We start from the raw sequence: 24,272 nt of genomic DNA, 5'->3' as shown, positions 1-24,272 counted from the left end.
ATTGTGAATTGTGCTGCAATGAACATGGGGATGCTATGAAGCTAATTATTGCCTTTTGTCTTTTTTATATCAGCCATTCTAACAGATGCAAAGTGATAGCTCATTGTGGTTTTTGAATTGCAGTTCCCTGAGGATTTAGTGATGTTGAGCATCTTTCCATGGACCTGTTAGCCATTTGTATGTCTTCTTTGGAAAACTGCCTCTTCAGATCCTCTGCCCATTTTTAATTGGATTTTCATGATTTTGTATTGAGTTGTGTGAGTCCCTTATATATTTTGGATATTAACCTCTTATCATAGTTTGAAAATATTTTTGTCCCATTCTTTAGGGTGCCTCTTCATTTTGTTGAACTTCTTTTTCAAAATAAAAAGCTAAAAGTGACCTCCAAATCCCACTAAACAAAATAGCCAGTGTTTATATCTGATTAATTTCCTGCACAATCATTTAAGAATTTATATACATATGCACACACACAGTATTGCACGCATGGGACTGTACTAACCTGCTTGCTGTTGTTCAGTCGCTAAGTCCTGTTCGACTCTGCAGCGCCGTGGCCAGCAGCACGCCAGGCTTCCCGGTCCCACTGGCTTGTCACAATTACTTTTTAGTCAGTAATACACTGCTGTTCTTTCTTCGCGTTAATGTCAAGGTCACCCACCCCATGCTTAAAGCTTATTTAGCACATTCTATATATGAGCACTCTTTAGTTTACCTTTGGTTGGTTTCCCCTATTCTTGGACTTTTATTTTTTATTTTTTTATTTTTTTTTTTTGTATTAATAGATAAGCTTTATTCCAATGTTTACATAAAAATGAGTTGATGTCCAACAGGAAAAGGTTTTTATAAAGGGTTAAAATTTATCAAACAACAGAACTTGGTCCTTCCCTTTAGTTTGAATTCAATTGGCTGACGCATCATTATTAGTATCCGCCCTCACTAATCATTTTCATCACACACAATACCTAAATGTCTTTGGATAGCACTTACTATTTCTCTGGAAGTCTCTTAAACTGCTTTCAGTTACAAGAGAAGGGCAAGGATTTTATTGGCTCATTCTCTACTCCACTGGAGGCAAAGATACACCCCTCAATTCTCTTGTTTAAATTGTGGCTGTTGGCAAAGTGTCCAAATGAAGGATTTAAGGCTAACACACAAAACACAGTATAATCTATGTATAACAGTAACTTTGCTCCTTCAAATTTTTTCCATTAAGAATTATTTCTATTATCTCTCCATAAGGAAGTTATAAAAATACCTGTAAAAACATTGAAAAGGCTCTTTAAAATCCTGGAATGAAAAATTCTGAAGTATAAATTATGATACATCTTCTATGATTTGCAAATAAAGAATAAAATAAATGCTACAAGTTGGAATTTCTGAATGATTTTGGCAGGAATTTACCAGAAGGAGCCAGAACATCAAAGCTTAACAATTTTCTATTTTCATCCCAATTGAGTTTTTGAAAAGCTGTATAATCTATTGACAGGTATAGTCCACATACGAACTTGCTTCTGCTGTTAATGATGAAGTCAATCTGAAGGACAGAGATTTGTACGCTGGATGCACCAGGCTCTTCCATGCAACTGACTGGTCTTCTCTTATTTTTTCCATCATGTTTTAAATAAAAGTAAATATATATTGTAAAAAATTTAAATAGTACAAGAAGATTTAAAATAATCAGTAAATATCCTTTTTGCCCATAACCTAAAAAATCTGATGTCTTCCAAATCATTAGTCACATGAATAATTTGCAAAGTGAAGTCAACCTTAGAGTCTCTTCATCTGAAAATTATTCTCAGGATTTCTGGAATGTGTTGATTCTCTCATATATTACCTCTGTTACAGAGGAAAACCATGCAGTCTTCTTCTAAAAAAAAACTAACTATGAAAGCAACTCGCACGCTTTGCTCCAAGAGAGCAAGTCCAGGCAACACCTTGTACTCCGTGGATGTGGTCCTGGCTACAGGCAGGGGCTCTGGTATCAACCAGAGACTCGGGCGGGTGGCCAGCCAAGCCCTTCCTGAATGCCTCGGATCCTCCGGGCCAGCTGCACATCCTTCGGGAAGAGCGTGACGCGGCCGGCGTAAGGAGAGGAGATAGGCATCCTCGAAGAGATGAACTAGAAACGCTTCTGCCGCCTCTTGTAGGGCCAACAGGGCCTGGGCTTGCCAATTGAAGTCCACACCACGAGTGAACTGAACACATATTTCTCTTGCCAGGCGGCAGAAGGGGGTCTTTCTTAACAGCAGGTGTGTGGTCTTCTGAAGAGTTCGGATCTCCTTCAGGATTCTATATCTCCGGCGAGCAGGTGAATGGGAGGAGGTGCCTCACAGACAGGCTGCAGGCAGGCCGGCTCGGAGGAAAAGGGATCGTGGCGGGTTACCTAAGGACGGGGCCGGCCGGCGGGCGGCGGGAGCCGGGCTCGCGGGGCGCCTCCTTGGTGTTTCGGGCTTGCGGCTCCGGCGCGGGCCCATGGCGGGCGCGCAGGGCTGCGGCCCCGCGGCTCCTTCTAGATCTTCTGGGTCCGGGGGAAGAGGCTGGGAGGGCCGGGACGACCCGGCCGCGTGCCCCGACTTCTTGGACTTTTAATTTTTCCAAATTTTGCTGCTATTGTAAACAACACTGCGATGAACATCTTTTTATATAGACCTTTGCTTTTACCTTCCAATAAGTTCGTCAGTATAAGCAAGTACTGTTTTTCTTAAGTTTTAAAACTTTTTAATCAAATTCTCCATTGTGTGGTTGTTTTTAATTTTTATAGCAGTATAGTTTAAATTGTATTTTCTTGAAATATGACATATTAATTTTAGGTGTGCAGCATAATGATTTGCTATATGTATAAATTGTCACATGATTAACACCATCACCTCACAGAGTTACATTCTTTTTTCTTGTGATGAGAACTTTTAAGATCTACGCTCCTAACTTTCAAATATACGATACCCTATTGTTAGCTATAGTCTGGGCATAGGTATTTTGAATGACTGTTTATTGTTTTTGCATCCTTACTCTGTGTGGAATTCTTCACTTGACATCCTCTCATTTGATTTTTTACAGTGCCATTGGGTGGATAACTGTTATTATCCATATTTTGAAGATGAGACCAAGGTTTAGCAAGATTACTGATTTAACCATAGTCACACAGTCAGCTTTATCTATTATAATGTCAGGAGTCTGGGTCTCTGAAAAAAATGACTTAGCTTAAAAGTTAAGATGTACTTGCAGTTTCCTTCTGTGATTAAACCAGGCAAAAGCAACGCTGATTCCACTGAGGTTCTTGAACAAGTGTGGCCAGAACTGGGTTGGATGGTGGTGAAGTCCTCCGCTTCTGCTGGAGCTCTGCTGCCCCCTGGTGGCAATGCTCTTTCATTGCTTAGATGGTCGGGTTCCATCCCTGAGCTGGGAAGATCCCCTGGAGAAGGAAATGGCAACCCACTCCAGTACTCTTGCCTGGGAAATCCCAGGGACAGAGGAGCCTGGCGGGCTGCAGTCCATGGGGTCACAAAGAGTCAGACACGACTTAGAGACTAAACAATAACAACTCTTAGCAGGGGCCAGTGGTAGTTGAATTCACACTCTTTAGACAAGATCACTAGCAATATTGCAATTATGAAGAAAATGTTTTCAAGAACCCTGCACTGAGACTTACATACCCTATCAATACAAGCCTTTCAATGTGGTGATTATCCCCACGTCATAGAGAAGAAACTAGTACTCAGAGGTTAACACGTCAAGGTCATACAGCTCTCTAATGGCAAAACTAACTCAATCTTAGTTTTTTTTTTTTTTTTAATTTGTATTTATTTATTTGGCTGCATTGGGTCTGAGTGTGATACACAGGCTTAGTAGTTGTGGTGGTGATGGGCTTAGTTGCCCTGTGGCATGTGGGATCTTATTTCCCCAAACAGGGATTGAACTGGTGTCTTATGCATTACAAGGCAGATTTTTAACCACTGGTCCCTTGTGGCTCAGCTGCTAAAGAATCCGCCTGCAATGCGGGAGACCTGGGTTCGATCCCTGGGTTGGGAAGATCCCCTGGAGAAGGAAAATGCTGCCCACTCTCTGGCCTAGAGAATTCCACAGTCTGTGGAGTCACCAAGAGTCAGATGACTGAGCAACTTTCACACCAGGAAAGTCCCTCAACCCTAGGTTTTGCTGGTGCTTAAGGGGTACTTCTTCCAATCTGGCACAAAACAACATCTTTGAAATGCTTTGGTGAATTTAACCTGTACCCAAAGCACAGAGTATAGTGCAGAGATTGAGGGTGTGGGCTCCAGGGTCTGACAGTCCTAAATCTTAATCCTCCTCCGATGCCTTCTGGTTCTATGAACTTGAGGAAGAAGTTCCCTGAGCACTTGGATGCTCATGTGAAAACAGGAAGAGTGAACCATACAAGTAAAGCTCAGGGTCTGGTATTTAAGAAGCAGTCAGTAAATCCGAGCTTTGTATCAAAATAATGCAAAGACTGAGGATCAGAGTTGTGAATTCAAAATGGCGAGAGTCAGCATTCTGGATTGTGGTCCTAACTCTGATACTGACAAGATGCAAGCAGGTCCCTTGCTCTCTCAAACTCTTGTTTCCTCTTCCATTCAAGGCATTCTTGCAAGCTATTTACTGATTTATACCCACTGCTCTTGGTCTCAAATCAGAAGCTGAGCCTCAAAATTTCCAAATTTCCTCATCTCTCCAACAGGGACAAAAATGACAACTTTTCACAAGGTAGCAAAGATGCTGGTGCTATGTAGGTGGACGGTTCTGTTAATAATAGAGGTATATGAGGCCTACTTTCAGCAATCAAGGAGCTTGAGATCTCCTGAGGGAGCAAAAAAGATTTAAACTGATGACTAAATGTTTTTTGAACACTTAATATTTGCCAAGCACTTTTCTCCGAGCTTTCGAACAACTCATTCGATGCTTCCATCAGCTTTTTGAAGGAGGTCATTTTACTGGGTGATATGAATGAAGAGGGGACCATGTGATTCAGATCTAGCCAATCACAGTTGTCCACATCCTAGCCTCCGTCATTGGTTCAGGGAAGGCCATAAAACCCAAGTCTAACCAATCAGATCCTTTCCTGGCAACATTTTCTCTGGATGCTGGAAGAAAAAAAAATTCTCTTAACTCCCCAGGGCTGGGGTGATGTCAGCCCAGCCTAAAGGTTTTTGGGGTGATGCTGTGCCCTGGAAGAAGCCAGGTAAACTGCATGAGAACGAGGCTAATGCAGAGAGGAGAGGGATGGAAGAGAGTTGAGACCAGCTGATATTGTTTGCATCTCAGTGTCCATTTTTTCTCTTTCCATACAGGAACCAGTGAATCCTAATTTTTTCTTAAACTATCTGTTGGGAGTCTGTCATTTACGACCAAACTGGTCCTCACCAATGCACATACAGAAATAATAGTTATGGCCACCAATATACTATTGATCATTATGGCTTCATATGTGCTGGCATTTGACATGACTTTTGTGATGAGTTGAATGTGTCCCTCCAGAGCGCCCTTTGCGTCATTTGTATTTTGAAGCCCTAACATCCAGTGTGATGGTACTGGGTGGTAATCAGGATTAAATGAGGTCATGAGGGTGTAGTCCCCCAAGATGGGAATTGTGCCCATTTAAGAAGAGGAAGATGGAGAGATTTCTCTCCATGCATACACACTCAGCAAAGGTTGTGTGAAGACCCAGAGAGAAGGTGGTCATCTGCAAGCCAGAAAGAGAGCCCTTGCCCAGATCTGAATCCGCCATGACCCTGAATCTTGGATTTTTTCCTGCTTCCAGAGCTTCAAGAAATAAGTGCCTATTGTTCAAGCCACCTAGTCTATGGTATTTTGTTATAGGAGCCCGAGCTGATTAACAGAGTCTTCAAGATTCAAACAGCATCCTCTCTGCAAACCCTTCTTGGGTTCCTCCCAGGTGAAATTAGTCCCTTTATGATAAATGCCTTTTACGTCGTCATCATCATTATGTTTTTATTCTATAGAATTGTAAGGTCAGATGTCCCTTTACTTTATGTCTTCTGTTTTGTTCACAATTGCCTCCACATGTTTTACCCTCCCCTCCCCATTTATAGGGTTTCCCTGGTGGCTCAGACGGTAAAGAATCTGCCTGCAAACTGGGCTTCCACGTGGCTCAGTGGCAAAAAATCTACCTGCCAGTGCATGAGATGAAAGAGACGTGGGTTCAATCCCTGGGTCAGGAAGATCCCCTGGAGTAGGAAACGGCAACCCACTCCAGGATTCTTGGCTGGAAAATCCTGTGGACAGAGGAACCTGACAGATTACAGTCCACAGGAGAGCAAAGAGTCGGACATGACTGAGCACCACCATCATATCCCGTTTATATAGGGAGTTAGCCTAGCAGTCATTAATATAAAGAACAGCAGCTTCTGAGCCAGACAGAACTGAGTTCAAATTCCACCTCTTCTGTTTCTTAGCTCATTGACTTGACTCAGAAATCTGAGTCTCGGATTTCTCACCATCAGTTGGACATAGTAAGGGTACAGGCTACATGAGATTAGTGTAAAATTAAACCATGGCAAAGTGTTAAGTTCACAATCATTGTTAGTGAATTCTTTAACGCTTTATCTTGTGAGGTTATTTCTTGGTATGTGTTTGAGTTTGTGGTCAGCGTTCAATGCAGCGGGTGAGTCGGAAGAAAAGCTCCGTTTGAATTTTCCCATCATAAACCTCAATCTAGGTTAATCAGCATTTACATATCAGAGGCTCAGCATAAGCCACCATTCATCCCCAGAGATGAAGGAATTCCCATAAAATCTTAGTTCTCCAAACAAACATCTTCCCACACTCAGCACATCCTCTTCCCACAATCTTGGGCCTCTCCGAGGAATACAGTTGAGGGGGAAGGACGTGAATGAGTCCCACTGTGGAGGGATGGTTTGCAAGATACTACATGCTGGATTCTTATTTTGGAAAATAAAGACTTCATACAGTGAAACGTCTCTGTCTGCTTAATTGGTCTGGGGGGCTCTCCTTTGGGAACTATAGCCCTGAATAATCTTGATTCTTCCCAGTCTCATCTTGGGTAGGTGTTCCTCATCAAAAACACGTGGGTTCAGGACTTGCCTGGTGGTCCAATGGTTAAGAATCCACCTGCCAATGCAGAGGACATGAGTTCAATCTCTATTCTGGGAAGATCCCATGTGCCAAGGGGCAACTAAGCCCCTGCACCATGACTACTTAGCCCGTGTGCTCTGGAGACTGTGCTCCATGACAGAAGAGGCCACCACAACGAGAAGTCCTAGCACTGCAACTAGAGAGTAGCCCTCACGGTTCGCAACTAGAGAAAAGCCTGGAGCAAAGAAAGCCCAGTGCAACCAAAAATAAATAAATTAAATTAAAAAAATTTTTTTAAAGCATGTTGAGTTCTGCAGCTAGAGACTTGAGCAGGAATTCTGACTTCTCTGCTTACCTGCCACGTGATCTTCATTGTCATCTTACCCCCTCAAGTCCTACCTTGACATCTATAACACAGGCATACATACCTAGCACAGCTGTTGTTTCAAGATTAAATTAGCCAATATCTTTGCCAAACACTTGATATCTTGTGTTCCAGGTTTTTATGGCTTTCGGGCAAACCACGTGAAAATGTAGTGCCTTAAAATAGCAACATTAAAAAGCTAAAAATAAAACCACCATATGACCCAGCAATCCCCCTACTGGGCATGTACTCTGAAAAAAACATAATTCAAAAAGAAACATGACCCATATGTACTGTAGCACTATTTACAGCAGGATATGAAAACAACCTAAATGTTCACCAACAGATGAATGGATAATTGGATGCAGTACATGTACGCAATAGGATATTAATCAACCATTAAAAGGAACAAAACTGGGTCATTTGTAGAGATGTGGATGGGCCTAGAGTCTGTCATAGAATCAGACAAACTGAGGTCAGTGGTCAAAACACTTCCATGTTCCTCTTGGTGTGACTTGAGCTTCCTTGCAACATGGCTGCTGGATTTGAAGAGTGGATTTCCCAAAAGCAAGAAGACCTGCTCAGCTTCAAGAGGAGGAGAAATTGTTCTACCTCTTGATGGGGGGCTGCCAAGGCTCTAGAAGAGAATGTGTGACCAGAAATATTGCCATGGCTTTTTGGGGAGAAATACAAATTGCCTCATCTAGGGCTTTCCTGGTGGCTCAACAATAAAGAATCCAGCTGTCAATACAGGAAATGTGGGTTGATCCCTGGGTCGGGAAGATCCGCTGGAGAAGGAAATGGCAACCCACTCCAGTATTCTTGCCTGGAAAATCCCATGGACAGAGGAGCTTGATGGGCTACAGTCCATGGGGTTGCAAAGAGTCAGACATGACTTAGTGACTAAGCAGCAGCAGCAAAGAAAGAGCAAGTCTTAAGATCCACCCCCTCTTTGAGGCTTACATGTATGTTCTCTAGTCTGTAAGATAGAAATAAATGACACCTACTTTGTGGAGGAGTTGAAAAAAGTTGCAAATGGTGTTTGAAAAGCTCCTGCTGTGTAATCACCTTGCCTGCTCAGTAGTGTTGGACTCTTTGCAACCCCATGGACTGTACCCCGCCAGGTTCCTCCTGTCCGTGGGATTTCCCAGGCGAGAATGCTGGAGTGGGTTGCCATTTCCTCCTCCAGGGGGTCTTCTCAACCCAAGGATTGAGCCTGTGTCTCTTACACCTCTTGCACTGGCAAGCAGTTCTTTGCCACTAGCGCCACCTGGGAAGCCCAGTATGCAGTAGGTGTTCGATAAGTGAGTCATTATAATAGTGTCTCATGTTTGCTGAGTCATTGCCAAGTGCCAGAGCACATCCCTTCAGAGCACATCATGCTTTGTTTCATTAAATCCTCACAACAACCCTATAGACTGCATTATTGTTCCTGTTTACAGATGAGGGAACTGTGACTCAGAGAAGGTAAGCCACTTGCCTAAGTGACACAGCTGGTTAGTAGGATTTCCAGGATTCAAATCTAGACAGTGTGACTCAAGCACGAATCCTTCTAAATATAACACCATACTGCCTCTTCATGATAGAAGTACTAACAGTTGTCCACTCAGTACAAAGGTTTACAGTGTGACCTAATGGAAAATATAGGCAAAAAACAGAAGTCAATGTATTAACAAGAAAGTTGATTAAAGGTTGAGATGTTATGGGCATCTGGTGCCAGGGAGGGAAAAGTTGAGGTTTAACTCCACCCACCAATCATAAATTATCAACACATGGCCAATCTTGTGGTTATCTAGAATTCCATCAAGGGATTTGTGACTGATATATACACACTACAGTATTTTTAACGGATAACCACCAAGGACCTGCTATATAGCACAGGGAACTCGCTCAATATTCCATAATAACTTAATTGGGAAAAGAATATGAAAAAGAATAGATCCATGTACTGAATCACTGAATTACTTGGCTGTACACCGGAAATGAACATGACATTGTTCATCAACTCTACTTCAATATAAAATTTTAAAAAATCACATTTTCATAAAAGAATAAATTATAGATATATATGGAAAAAGCTAGAAAGATAAAGTGTTGAGAAGAGTTAAAAAAATTTTTTTTTTAAAAAGGACTTCCCTGGTGGTCCAATAGTTAAGACTCTGTGCTTCCACAGCAGGGTTACGTTCAATTCCTGGTCCTCTGCTCAGGAAAGTTCTGCATGCCACTTGGTACAGCCAAACAAAAAAAGAGTTTTTAAAAAAAGATGAACCCCCATCCAGATTATTTTGGGTTTTTTTCCATTTATTTTTATTAGTTGGAGGCTAATTACTTTACAATATTGTAGTGGTTTTTGTCATACATTGACATGAATCAGCCATGGATTTACACATCCAGATTATTTTGAAGCAAATCCCAACAGATATTAAATACTGCTACTAATGTTAATAATAATAGTGGAGACTTTCTTTAACAGCTGACAAAGAAGGAAAGAAAATAGAGCTATTCTCAACCGTCAACATCCCTGGTACCCCAAAGTGTGTGATGGGTCTGGAATCATCTCCCATGACAGGGCGTCATGCCCAGAACTGAGGGCATCTCCAGAGTCAAACAACACATAAGTCCCCTAGGAACTTATGTGGAGAGACACAGCCTTGGAGTTTGCAGAGCCTCCATCACCTCTCTCTCCTACGGCTTCAGGCTCTGCTCCAGACAGGAACAGTCTCTGCAGCCTAAATTGCTGTTTGTTTAGTCCATCAGTCTTGTCCGACTCTTTTTGTGACCAACATGGACTGTAGCCCACCGGGTTCCTCTGTCCATGGGGATTTTCCAGGCAAGATACTGAACAGGTTGCCATTTCCTCCTCCAGGGGATCTCCCCGACCCAGGGATCGAACCCGCGTCTCCTTGACCACTGAGCCACGTGGGATGCACCATGAATTTGCAGGATTGAGACCTTGGGCTTAGGAGGTTTTTTCATTCCCTTGCCCTCTCCACGCTGCGATGTTGAAATTTGTTGCTTTGCTTCATGTTCCGACTGTGGGTGTAATTATTGCTAGGGGACCAGCAATTAACCTTCCCCAGAGTGAGCAGTTAGAGTTCTCTGACCGAGTGTCCTGTGGCAGAGGAGACGGCTTGGCCAGGTCCCCCGGAAGCGCCTGGGATGTCTGCTCTAAGGAGGGGTGGGGGAGAGGATGCTGGGGCCACAGAAGGGTCAGCCTCTGTCACTGATCTCATCAGAACTGGAGAATTGGGACCTGATGAGGGAGAGTGACACCTCTGTCTTGTACCTGAGATGCTGGAAAAATGCCCCCTTCCTAACTTTCTCTTAATAAGTCCTTGACTCACTTTTGCGTATGTCCCTGCCATTCCGCAATTTGCATATTCCATTTTCTTTTTCTTTATATTAAACTATAACTTCTACACAACAATATGCACAAATATTGTGTGCAGCTGCATTACTTTCCCACGGGTGTCTACACCTGTCTACATCCAGCTCAACACCCCCATGCTGCAGTCTTCAGTATACCCCTCCCTCCGTACACCAACCTCCGCCGGCCAGTCAGTTCACTTCCCACGAAGCTAACCATTATTCTGCCTTCTAACACCACTGAACTTTTGGCTTCTTTTTGAATTATTCATAAGTAAGGCCACAGAGCACATTCTCTTTTGTGGCTGGTTTCTTTCTTTCAGAATGTCTGTGAATTCATCCGTACTGTTGCGTGTAGCTGGTGTGTGTGTGTGTTTGTGTGTGTGTATGTTAGTCCCTCAGTCGTGTCTGGCTCTTTGGGACCCTGTGGACTGCAGCACACCAGGCTTCCCTGTCCTTCACTATTTCCTGGGATTTGCTCAAACTCATGTCCATTGAGACAGGGATACTATCCAACCATCTCATCCTCTGTCGCCCCCTTCTCCTGCTCTCAATTTTTTCAGGGTCTTTTCTAATGAATTGGCTCTTCACATCAGGTGGCCAAAGTATTGGAACTTCAGCTTCAGCATCAGTCCTTCCAATGAATATTCAGGACTGATTTCCTTCAGGATTGACTAGTTTGATTTCCTTGCAGTCCAAGGAACTCTCAAGAGTCTTCAGGACCATAGTTTGAAAGCATCAATTCTATGGCACTCAGTTTTCCTTGGAGAAGGCAATGGCAGCCCACTCCAGCACTCTTGCCTGGAAAATCCCATGGACGGAGGAGCCTGGTGGGCTGTAGTCCATGGGGTCGCTAAGAGTCGGACACAACTGAGCGACTTCACTTTCACTTTTCACTTTCATGCACTGGAGAAGGAAATGGCAACCCACTCCAGTGTTCTTGCCTGGAGAATCCCAGGGATGGGGGAGCCTGGTGGGCTGCCATCTATGGGGTCGCACGGAGTCGGACACGACTGAAGCGACTTAGCAGCAGCAGCAGCAGTTTTCCTCGTAGTCCAACTCTCACATCCATACAGGACTGCTGGGAAAACCATAGCTTTGACTATATGGATCTTTGTTGGCAAAGTAATTTTATCAAAATTGCTGTTCATTGAGACTCATCGAGTTCAATTTTCAAGTATTTGTGAAGATATATCCACTTACTTCTGTGATGGACAAGAGAGGTGTATACACATTCATAGAGCTTCTCTTCTGTTAATTGTCCTGTTTGTCTGGAGTTTCAGATTTTGACAATTTGAAAACTGGAGTGACACTCCAGTGAAAACTGGAGGTCCAGAGAATAGAAAGATTTACATCATTACGATCTTATGGTTACCAGCCAGGAGTCAGAGGGAGAGATAAATTGGGAGATTGGGATGGACATAGACACAGTACTATACATAAAATAGATAATTAATAAGGACCTACTGTATAGCACAGGGAACTCTGCTCAGCACTCTGTAATGACCTATGTGAGAGAAAAATCTAAAAAAGAGTGGACATATGTATACGTATGGCTGATTCACTTTGCAATAAGGCAGAAAGTAACACAGCATCGTAAATCAGCTCTACTCCAGGAAAAAAAAAAAAAGCTTTATAAAGGCTGAAGAAGAGAAGAGACAGAACAGACTTGGGGTTTAAAAACCTACCGCCCACTTACTAACTTCGCAGGTATTGGGACTCTCTGGGCTTCATGTCCTATTTTGGTACAGTGAAAATAATAACAGTGTCCTCATGGGATTTTTGTGTACGTAAAACAAGACATTCTATAAAAGGCCCTTAGTGCATTAAGCCTGTGGTAACTAGTGAGTACATTCATCACAGTGTCTGATATGACTGGATGTTCCCCGCTCAGGCTGCTGCCTGGGAAAGGGGTCAGAGTGTGTTTCTGGTGGGGCGTTGAAAGCTCCGCTGGTGGAAGACCCATCACGGGGTGATCGTGAACCTATGCAACCTGACCAAGGGCTCCCCAGGGATGAGGAGATGGGAGAGTTTCAGGCACTGGGTGCTTAGCAGACAGTAAGAGGAAAACTGGGGAGTGAATCAGTGAGAAAAATAAAATCTTCCTGTTTGCCCATGGGTCTGCTCTCTTCCTGTGTGACCCAACCTCGGGGGCTGTAAGACTCTTCATTATATTAACTATCAGGGGCCACTGCACCAGCGCTCTGCTACAGGGCGCTGGGAATTGCCAGGAAATGGTAGGTTATTGGTAAATAATGATCCCTTCTCTTTCTTTAGAAGTCAACAGGACCCTACAGGTGTATTATCATCCCGTGCCTTCTTGTGACCTTTTTATGACCTCTTTCTTTTCTTTTTTTGAGCACACTTCATGCAGATCAGTTGGTAAAGAATCTGCCTGCAATGCCGGAGATCCCAATTCAATTCCTGGGTGGGGAAGATCCCCTGGAGAAGGGATAGACTACCCACTCCAGTATTCTTGGGCTTCCCTTGTGATTCAGCTGGTAAAGAATCCATTTACAATGCAGGAGACCTGGGTTCGATCCCTGGGTTGGGAAGCACACTTCAGCACGTGGAATCTTAGTTTCCTGACCAGGGATTGAACCCATGTCCCCTGCGTTGGAAGGCAGATTTTTTTTTTTTTTTAATCATTCTGATTTTTTTTAATGATTTTATTTATTGTATTTATTTTTGGCTTCGCTGGGTCGGTCATCATTTCTAAGTGGGCTTTTCTCTAGTGGTGGCACAAGGGCTTCTCACTGAGGTGGTTTCTTTTGCTGTGGCGCACACACCACAGCCAAGACCCAGTGTAGCCCCCCCCAAAGTGGCTGAGGCTTATATAGGCTATGTTCTGTGTTAATTCCTTTAATGTCTCAACAACATTAGGGCAGATGTATTATCATCCTCATTTTACAGATGAGGGAACTGAGACCCAGAGAGGTCAGTTAACTTGCCCACAGTTTATCAGTGAGGATTTGGACTCAAACATGACCCTGCTCTATTGCCCTAGATTAAGAAGAATAATGATCTGGTATGACTTGATTTCCTTGACCATCTGCCTTACCCAACAGAATGGAAATTCGAATCATGCAAGTTCTCTTGTCGGCTACTATAATCCAAAGTCCATTTTGTTGCTTGGCCTATAAATTGGCGTTCAATACAATTTTGTTTGAATGAATGGATAAAGGAATGATATTTGGGAAAAGGAATTTGAGAAGAAACGGGACCCAGGGATGAATAGAAGACACAGTGACTGACTTTCACCAGGCAGAGCTGTAAGGAAATACATGCAGTATGAGCTAAAATATCACAGTAGAGATTTATGATGTGCGTATGTTGAACTTCGCCAAAGACTTTATCCTGTATATATTAAGATAATTGTATGACTACATAGGGCACAGCACAATTTTGAGGATGCTGGAACTGTCCCATCTCTTGAGTGTTTTGTATCACTGAATTTATTTGTCTGAACTGTACATTACAGGGACTTCCATGGTGGTCAAGTGGCTAAGATTCTGCACTTCCACTGCAGGGAAGCCAGGTTCCATTCCTGGTCAGGGAACTAGATTCCCACATGCATCAACTAAAGATCCTGTCTGTGTGTTGCAACTAAGAGCTGGCACGGACAAATCAATAAATATTTTAAAGATAAATAAGATACTTAAATAAAACCCAAAAACTGTATATTATAAAGGGTGAATTTTATTGTATAGAATTATACCTTAATTTTACAAATCAGTGCAAGGTCTTAAAAAATAAAAATAAAATAAAATATCACATTAGACCTGGCAGGGACCTTGGGAAGAGTTCAATCCTCCAACCCATTTATAAGTGGGGAAACTGAGGCCCAAGGTCCCATTCCAGATGAGTGAAACAGTTCAGGCCAGATGTTGTGGCTTCGACACCTATGGCTTAGACACCTGTGGCTTGTATTTTCAATCACATCTCCAGACCCTTTCCTTCGAGCACCAGCCTCATTACATCCACAAAACCTGCTTAAGTTTATCCTTCACTGGGGACCCCTGAGACAGCAACGTGGCACCCATTCCAACAACACCCGCTTTTGTGTCCAATCTATTGTCAAGCTAGTGGTGGTGAGACCTGAGTGTGTCAGGGGCTGGGAGAGGAGAGGTGAGGGGCAGTCAACCTTCTCATTTTCATAGCCCGGTGGGGAGCAGGGAGGTAGATAAAGCCCACAAGCATCATATGCCATGGGTTTCATTTCCTTTCGAATAATTCTCTCAAGCTGTATAAACTTTCTGCCTGAAAAATAAATGACTCCCCCCTTAAAATAAACATTTACACCATTCGAACGCCTGCGTTCACTGCCTAGGAATGAGGCTTACGCATCAGTGTACCCAGAAGCTCCCACCAAAAGCCTGGAAAATTATATTTTTCTCCATGACCCTTGGCAACCACTATTCTTCAATCACATCTTCCAGTTACCTGTCAGAGAAAAACACACACACACGTGGAGACATAATAATAGATTTGTGTGAAAGCAGGGATTTATCCGCATGAATCCTAAAGTTCAGCCACATTTCAAACTTGAAAGGAGAAATCTAAGAGGAAGGTGGGCAGGTATCAGTATTTCTAATAGGATAGGCCATCTGTTTGACAATCCATTTGTGTGTTAGTCACTCAGCCGTGTCCAACTCTTTGCGACCCCTTGGACTGCAGCCCACCAGGCTCCTCTGTCCATGGCATTCTCCAGGCAAGAATACTGGAGTGGGATGCAATTCCCTTCTTCAGGGGATCTTACCAAACCAGGGATCAAACTGAGTCTCCCGCATAGTAGGCAAATTCTTCACTGTCTGAGGCACCAGAGAAGTCCTGATACAAGATTTAGTGTAAAATATTTAGTGGGGGTTAAATTAATGGACAATAAAAGACGTGATTTAGGCAATTTTTCTGGTGGCCCAGTGGTTAGAACTCAGCACTCTCACTGCCAAGGGCCTGAGTGTGATCCCTGGTTGGGGAACTAAGAGCCCACAAGCCATGAGATACAGCCAAAAAAAAAGAAAAAGAAAATAAGAAGAAAGAAAGACAGGAATGAGATAAGAATCACCTGTTGATATCACCCATGTATCCATCCATCATTAATTGAGCTTCTACTATGTGGCAGGTACTCTGTCATTGTTACAGTCCAACTGGAAAATTACTATGATGCTTTCCTATCATCATAGTGACACAACTCTGTTCTAATAACCATCACCCACAAAAATTCCCAGGAGAAGAGTTCTTCTCTTATGCAAAGCTTCATTGCATTATTCCTCTCAAGTGCCCATGAGGAAGGGCGTTACCATTGCTATTGGCCTTTATTTCATCACCACGGTGCAGAGGAGAAAAAAAAAAAAAATGGAATTGCAAGAAGCGCTTTAATGTTAAGAAATAGGTAAAATTTTACTTGGCACCTCTCCTGAATTGTTTATTGCCGTTAAAGCATTCAGAGAAGAACACAGTTTTATCACTTACAAATCTAAAGTGAAAGAATCTTTAACTTATTCATTATGTATGTGTTAGTTTATTCACTTATCCTATATACTTATATGGTGCGCTTTTTATTGTCAAGCAATGGGCTTATTGGGCTTTCCCGGTAGCTCAGCTGATAAAGAATCCACCTGCAATGCAGGAGACCCCGGTTCGATTCCTGGCTCGGGAAGATCCCCTGGAGAAGGATAGGCTACCCACTCCAGTGTTCTTGGGCTTCCCTGGCGGCTCAGCTGGTAAAGAATCTGCCTGCCATGCGGGAGACCTGGGTTCAATCCCTGGGTTGGGAAGATCCCCTGGAAGAAGGCATGGCAACCCACTCCAGTATTCTTGCAGGGAGAAGCCCGTGGACAGAGGAGCCTGGTGGGCTACATAGCTGGGGTCCCGAAGAGTTGAACATGCCTGAGAGATTAAGCGCCTACACACACAATGGGCTTCTTAGTCAGTTATTGGGTTTACTTTTCCTTCCCTTCCTGTCTCCATCTTTCCCTTCTATCTTTCCTAATCTCAATGTTCTTCACCCCATGTGCTTTTTCAAAACTTGATTTATTTATATTTATTTTGTTTATCTTTGGCTGTGCTGGATCTTCGTTGCTACGTGTGGGCTTTTCTCTACCTGCAGTGAGCAGGGGCTGCTCTTCATTGCGGAGCTCGGGTGCTCAGTCCACGGGCGTCAGTAAGTTGGGGCTCACAGGCTCTAGGGTACATCACCCCATCCGCTTGACTTCCCAAAGCTTCCTGGTGAGGCAGCATGTCAGTGGTTGATGTCTCTGAGTGGTGAGGAATGAGGTCTTTCTTCTTTACTGGGCAAGGGGCATGTCTAGAATTGAACAGCCAAGATGAAGCTCAGGGTTGGCAGGTCTGTTTCCCTGTGTGGGGGCTGGAGGTGGGGTAAAGGGTGGCAGGCCAGCTCTGGGCATGAGAAGCTATTTCAGGCTAGGGGTGGTTCCCCCAACTGAGGAGCCAGTTGTTTCTGGCTGATAACTTGGGAGGCGTGAGGAGTGAGGATGAAGCAGGAGAGCTGGCCTCTGTGTCTCCACGTGATTTAGTACTTACGTGGGGCAATGCCAGCTCCCTTATTGGCCGCCCACTGCCCTGGGTCTCCACGCCCACAAGTGGGGCAGCCCTGCTTGGGTAGAGACAACTCCTCTGCAACATGCTCTATAAAACGGAAAAAATAAGACTTACAAGTCCCTCTGCCAGTCTGGAGAGTTGTTCCTTTTTTTAAAAAAATTAATTTATTTATTCATTTTTAATTGGAGGAGACTTGCTTTAATTGTGCTGGTTTCTGTCATACATCAACTTGATGGAGAGTTGTCCTTATCTGTCCCTGGAGAGCAGGTAGGTGCATGAATCATCAGACTTTCTCGTCCCAGAACATTCTAGAAGCTTTTTCATGAAGCTCAGCCTACAAAAATGAGTTGGAAGTGTCTTTCACACTTACTTAAGTACTGTCTTTTTTTTTTTTTAATTTTAGTCACAAATCACTTATTGATCTAACAGCTGGACGTGAGCTCCTGTTGCATTTACCTAGCCATCTGGCCATGAGTTTGGGAGTGATAAATATTTATTAAATTTTTTGCCAAATTGGTGTGTTTGTGCATACTAAGTCACTTCAGTTGTGTCCAACTCTGCGATGCCATGGACTGCAGCCTGCCAGGCTCCTCTGTCCATAGCATTCTCCAAACAAGAATGTTGGAGTGGGTTGCCATGCCCTCCTCCAGGAGATCTTCCCAACCCAGGGATTGAACCTGGGTCCTCTGCATTGCAGGCAGAGTCTTTACAGCTAAAGGACTCTCAGCTTTCAGAATCTTACTTGCTGGACCAGGTTTGGAGTTGGGACTCTGGCAGCGGAAGTGGGGAGTCCTAACCATTGGACCACCAAAGAAGTCCCACCAAGTCCTCCTTTATAATTCAAATTCTAGCTTCACATGCTTTCCACAGTGTGATTGCTTTAAATGAGGTCTCTTCGTGTGGGATGGCTATCGGTGTGTTTGCTCCACAGACTTGCTGCAAGGATTGATTGTCAAGCATGTACAAAGTTCCCAGCATGGGGCATGACCCACATTAGACATGCAATGCATGGTAAAATCATGCCAATGCCAATTCTATCCCCCACCAATATCCTGCTTATGATTTATTAGATTAATGTCTGCTTTTTCCATTAGACTGAAAACCCTAAGAAGGAAGAGATCAGGTCTGTTTAGATACTGCTATATCCCCAGGGTTCAGGAAAGGTGTATCCTTTTCAGATTGAGGTAACTTGGGATTAAAGAGGTGAAATATGCTCCAAAGTGAAAGAGACCAGATTCAAAGCAGGAGTGACCAGTCACCCTGGTTTGCCAGAGATAGTCTTCCCACATGCTTAGCTGTCTTTTTTTGACTTTCTTTTTCTTTTTTTGGCTATGCCATGCATCTTGCAGGATCTCAGTTCCCTGACCATGGGTTGAACCTAAGCCTCTGGTAGGCAGTGAAAGTGTGGAATCCTAATCACTGGATTACCAGGGAATTTTCCTTAAGTGCTAAACCTTCCGTGCTAAAAGCAGTAGAATTCGTGACAGCCTAGGAAAAGTCAGTCACCCTCTTTCAAACCCAGGTATGATTTGACACCTGGAAGCAGAAACTGGTAACTTGCCATTGTCTTGAGATGTTGGTGTCTGGGAAAATTTTAAACTTAGCCAGAAAACCGGAGTTGCAAAGAATCAGACAAAACTGAAGCACTAGATAATGAGGGAACCCATTGAAAAAGCTGAAGCAGGATAGAAAACAAGCAAGAATTTCCCAAGAAACAGTGTAGCCCTGGCTGATTCTGCAGCCCCAACCTGGGTTACAGCCAAAAGGTGTAAGGATGAGCAGGCTCTTGTGTGCTCTCGGAGCCAAGGTCATCAGGAGAGCCAAGTTGGCCCGGGTACCACCTCATGTTCTGTTATTTATCATTTCATTGCTGAGATTAGGATCCTTGGCAAACACGGGGAGGACCAGGTGTTTGCTTATATTGGAAATAGTCTTCTGTAGTGCAGATTTGGGGCAGAGTTAAAACAACTCAAACAATAAAGAGAAAGGCAAATCAAACATAACACAAATCCTAACAACAGAAAATCCAACCCCAAAGAGAGAACCTCTATTGACATATTGGTGTTTACACTTCCAGAATTCTCTCCATCCCTCTCCCTGCAAAAAATTGATCAGACCAAAAAAAAAGACACATTCCCTCGTGTCACTGGGCAGTAATAGGGTCAGGAAACAGATAAGTGCTGGGGACAAACCATATCAAAAACTTGATAACTGCCTTGATTTTCTGTTCATTGGTCTCATACATTCAGACCAGATTTCAACACACAAGTTGTCTACTAACTGCTTCTATGCTTACATCTCATAACCTCCCCATCAGAGAGAGACCAAGACTCACTCTCTCTGGTTCCCAGTTGAAAAGTCCTGGGACAGGACTTTGCTTGTCGAGTACATTATAGATTCACAGGCAATTGCAAGAGGTAACACAGAGAATCCCATATACCCTTCACTCTGTCTCCCCCAACGGTGACATCTTGCATGGCCTCAGTGCAAAGTCACAGTCAAGGGTCTGACTGTTACCATGAACTGACTCCCTCCGATTTCTCCACTCTTATCTGCTCTCATTTGTATGACTTTGTGTATGTGTATGTAGTCCTATGCAGTTTTATCACATGGAGATCTGGGTCATCGCCATGGACAAGATATAGACCATTCATCTCAAAGGTCCTTTGTGCAGCCCTGTAATAGCTACCACCACCCACCACCTTTCTGATCTCCCTAACCCCTGGCAACCACTCATCTGCTCCTTATCTCGACAATTTTGACATTTTAGGAATGTTATATGAATGGTTCCAAATTGGAAAAGGAGTACATCAAGGCTATATATTGTCACCCTGCTTATTGAACTTATGTGCAAAGTACATTGTGTGAAATACGGGGCTGGATGAATCACAGGCTGGAATCAAGATTGCTAGAAGCAATAGCAAAAACCTCAGATATGCAGATGGCACCACACTAGTGGCAGAAAACAGAGGAACTAAAGAGTTTCTTGATGTGGGTGAAAGAGGAGAGTGAAAAAGCTGGCTTAAAATTCAGCATTCAGTAAATGAAGAACATGACATTTGATTCCATCACTTCATGGCAAACAGATGGGGAAAAAGTGGAAACAGTGACAGATTTTATTTTCTTGGGTTCCAAGATCACTGTGGATGGTGCTGCAGCCATGAAATTAAATCTCTTGCTTCTTGGAAGGAAAGCTATGAAAACTTAGACAGCATGTTAAAAAGCAGAGACACACTTTGCCAACAAAGGTCTGTCTAGTCAAAGCTATGGTTTTTTCAATAGTCATGTATGGATGTGAGAGTTGAACCATAAAGTTGAGTGCTGAAGAATTGATCCTTTTGAACTGTAGTGTTGGAGAAGACTCTTGAGAGTCCCTTGGACTGCAAGGAGATCCAATCAGTCAATCCTAAAAGATATCAACACTGTATATTCATTGGAAATACTGGTGTTGATGCTGAAGGTCTGATACTTTCAATACTGGCCACCTGGTGCAAAGTGCCGACTCATTTGAAAAGACCCTGATGCTGGGAAAGATTGAGAGTGGGAGAAGAAGGCGGTGACAAAGGATGAGATGGTTGGATGGCCTCACCGATTCAATGGAGATAAATTTGAGCAAGCTCTGGGAGATAGTGAAGGACAGGGAAGCCTGGAGTGCTACCGTCTTTGGGGTTGCAAATAGCTGGACACGACTTAGTGACTGAACAACAATAACATATAAGTGGAATCATGTGATAGACCACCTTTCGAGATGTGCTTTTTCTCACTCAGGGTAATTCCCTTGAGGTCCATCCAGGTGGTTGGAGATATGGATGTCTTTTCTTTCCCTTTTCATTTTTGACCAGTATTCTGGCAGTTCTTATCTTGATGACTACCCATCTTGGTCTTTTTGAGGAATTTCATTTAATCAAAGCTTTCATCAGCTTTGAAAGAATCCTTTGATAACCATTCCCAAATAGAAAAATTAGGCTGGCCTGGTTGTAACATATCAATACATAAATGTAATCTATATGTTGAAATTCACATAGCTGTCTCCATTTACTTGTGAATCAAATCTCCTGATTCTTGTGGACATAATTTTGTCTAACTTCTGGAGAGAAAGAAGAGAAAGAGAGACAGACAGAGAGAGACAGAGTGAGAGAGAGAGAGAGAGATAGAAGGGGAATTTAATGCTAGGGAGAACTAAGGAGGTCCAGGTTTTTAGATGTTGGAGAAAAAAACATTTTTTATTATCTCTGTAAGGATAAGTTTGGTTTTCCTTCTCCTTTCTTTCTATCACCCAATTCTCTTTCCTCTCAAGTTCCCATATCCTGTTCCTCAAAGAACAAGCGACTTTTTTAAAGACAGAGATGCATTTTGTTTCCTGCCTTCCCAGCAAAGGAGATGCATTTCTTTTCTTGCTTTCCCAGCAAGGGGGAAAAGGCTGTCATTTATTTTGGATGGAGAAATCGAAAGATATTTTCCATCCAGAGACCAGTGTCAGGGCTTCTAGTTAATCACTTGAGAGAACTGCTGAGCAAATGATAAATCATACAAAGAAAACCCCTATATGCAAAACAGAAAAAGAGACACAGAAGTACAGAACAGACTTTTGAACTCTGTGGGAGAAGGTGAGGGTGGGATGTTTCAAAAGAACAGCATGTATATTATCTATGGTGAAACAGATCACCAGCCCAGGTGAGATGCATGAGACGAGTGCTCGGGCCTGGTGCACTGGGAGGACCCAGAGGAGTCGGGTGGAGAGGGAGGTGGGAGGGGGGATCGGGATGGGGAACACGTGTAACTCTATGGCTGATTCGTGTCAATGTATGACAAAACCCACTGAAATGTTGTGAAGTAATTGGCCTCCAACTAATAAAATAAAATTAAAAAAAAAAAAAAGAAAGAAAACCCCATGCAGCGTTTATGGGCTGCGCCTCCTTGTCTGTTACCAGCCGGAGCATTTGTTAAGCTCTCCAGTCGCCACTCAGTATTGATTGCGCAAATCCAGGGACCTGAGATACTCAGGGAAAGGGGATGGTGTCCGAAGGTTAAAGCAGTAAATACCCACTTCGTAACACCTCGATCCTACACATTTCTTAGAACTGCCGTATCTGCCTGTTGGGACGTGAATTGTAGTTTAGATGGAACCTTGTGGGAGAGAGAGATATTTTCCCCAGAGGCAAGGTTTGTGTGCTCATTGTGTGCCTGTCAGGTTTCACCCCATTTCCTCATCAGTTTCCAGTTCTGTGTCTGGACCATCCTCTTTATCTCTAGCTGCCCCCCTTTTCCTTCCTTCCAGGGTCCCTGAAGGCAAATTTGAAAGCCATCATCCAAGAATCAAGTGCTAAGAGACACTTGCTTCCATTTTAAACAGCATATTATATCTTCTTGTAAAGAAAAATGTTTTCTAATGGAAGCTTTTAATTGCTTGAAACGTAACTACTCAGCGAGCACTGAGCTGCTGATCTTAGAAAGAGAGAGACTTGGGCCATGGCTTTTATCATCTTGACACTGTCCTTAATTTACAGTGTGACTTCACTTCTCTCTCAAGTTTTAAAACAGTACACAGCGTGTTTATACTGTGAATATATGGGGGGAAGAAAGCCCAGAAAAGAATCAAAATGAAAATCACAGATAGTTTCACCACTGCAAGCTTTACACAGTTAAGTTCTGGGTGACTTCACTGCCCTACTTTCTTACTTTTTTATTGTTTATTTTATTTTTTAAAATTTATTTATTTTTAATTGAAGGATAATTGCTTATAGTACTGTGTTGGTTTCTACCAAGCATGAACATGAATCAGCCACAGGTTTACTCATGTCCCCTCCCACTTGAACATCCCCCCCAACTCCTTCCTGTCCTACTTTTTAATGGACATTGTAAAAAAAAAAAAAGTAAGGGATTTCCGGTGGGCTAACCACAGGACTACTAAGACTCCATGCTTCACACCAAGTGGTACAGGTTTGATCCCTGGTTGGGAAATTAAGATCCCACATGTCATGAAGCCATGAGTTGCAGCCAAAAAAAAGCTAATTTTTTAAAAAGTGAGATTATGCTGTAATACTGTTTTATAATGTCTTCTTTGTAACCAACATCTGCTGGATCATTGAAAAAGCAAGAGAGTTCCAGAAAAAGTTATTTCTGCTTTACTGACTATGCCAAAGCCTTTGATTGTATGGATCACAATGACCTGTGGAAAATTCTGAAAGAGATGGGAATACCAGACCACCTGACCTGCCTCTTGATAAACCTGTATGCAGGTCAGGAAGCAACAGTTAGAACTGGACATGGAACAACAGACTGGTTCCAAATAGGAAAAGGAGTACGTCGAGCCTGTATATTGTCACCCTGCTTGTTTAACTTATACGCAGAGTACATCATGAGAAATGCTGGGCTGGAGGAAGCACAAGCTGGAATCAAGATTGCTGGGAGAAACATCAATAACCTCAGATATGCAGATGACACCACCCTTATGGCAAAAAGTGAAGAAGAACTAAAGAGCCTCTTGATGAAAGTGAAAGAGGAGAGTGAAAAAGTTGACTTAAAGCTCAACATTCAGAAAACTTAGATCATGGCATCTGGCCCCATCACTTCATGGGAAATAGATGGGGAAACAATGGAAACAGTGGCTGACTTTATTTTTTTGGGCTCCAAAATCACAGCAGATGGTGATTGCAGCCATGAAATTACAAGACTCTTACTCCTTGGAAGGAAAGTTATGACCAACCTAGACAGCATATTAAAAAGCAGAGGCATTACTTTGCCAATAAAGGTCCATCTAGTCAAGATTATAGTTTTTCCAGTAGTCATGTATGGATGTGAGAGTTGGACGGTGAAGAAAGCTGAGTGTCGAAAAATCGATGCTTTTGAACTGTGGTGTTAGAGACTCTTGAGAGTCCCTTGGACTGCAAGGAGATCCAACCAGTCCATCCTA

At 43.1% G+C, this 24,272-nt stretch overlaps 1 pseudogene; it reads right to left on the bottom strand.

Annotated features, from left to right (window-relative positions):
• Positions 1–754: 754 nt before the first annotated feature.
• LOC136145863 (histone H3-like centromeric protein A) lies at positions 755–2,559 on the bottom strand (annotated as a pseudogene).
• Between the last annotated feature and the right edge of the window lie 21,713 nt (positions 2,560–24,272).

Source organism: Muntiacus reevesi, chromosome 13 (assembly GCF_963930625.1).
Source record: "Muntiacus reevesi chromosome 13, mMunRee1.1, whole genome shotgun sequence".
Lineage (NCBI taxonomy): Eukaryota > Metazoa > Chordata > Mammalia > Artiodactyla > Cervidae > Muntiacus > Muntiacus reevesi.
This window is presented reverse-complemented; position numbering and strand designations above follow the sequence as displayed.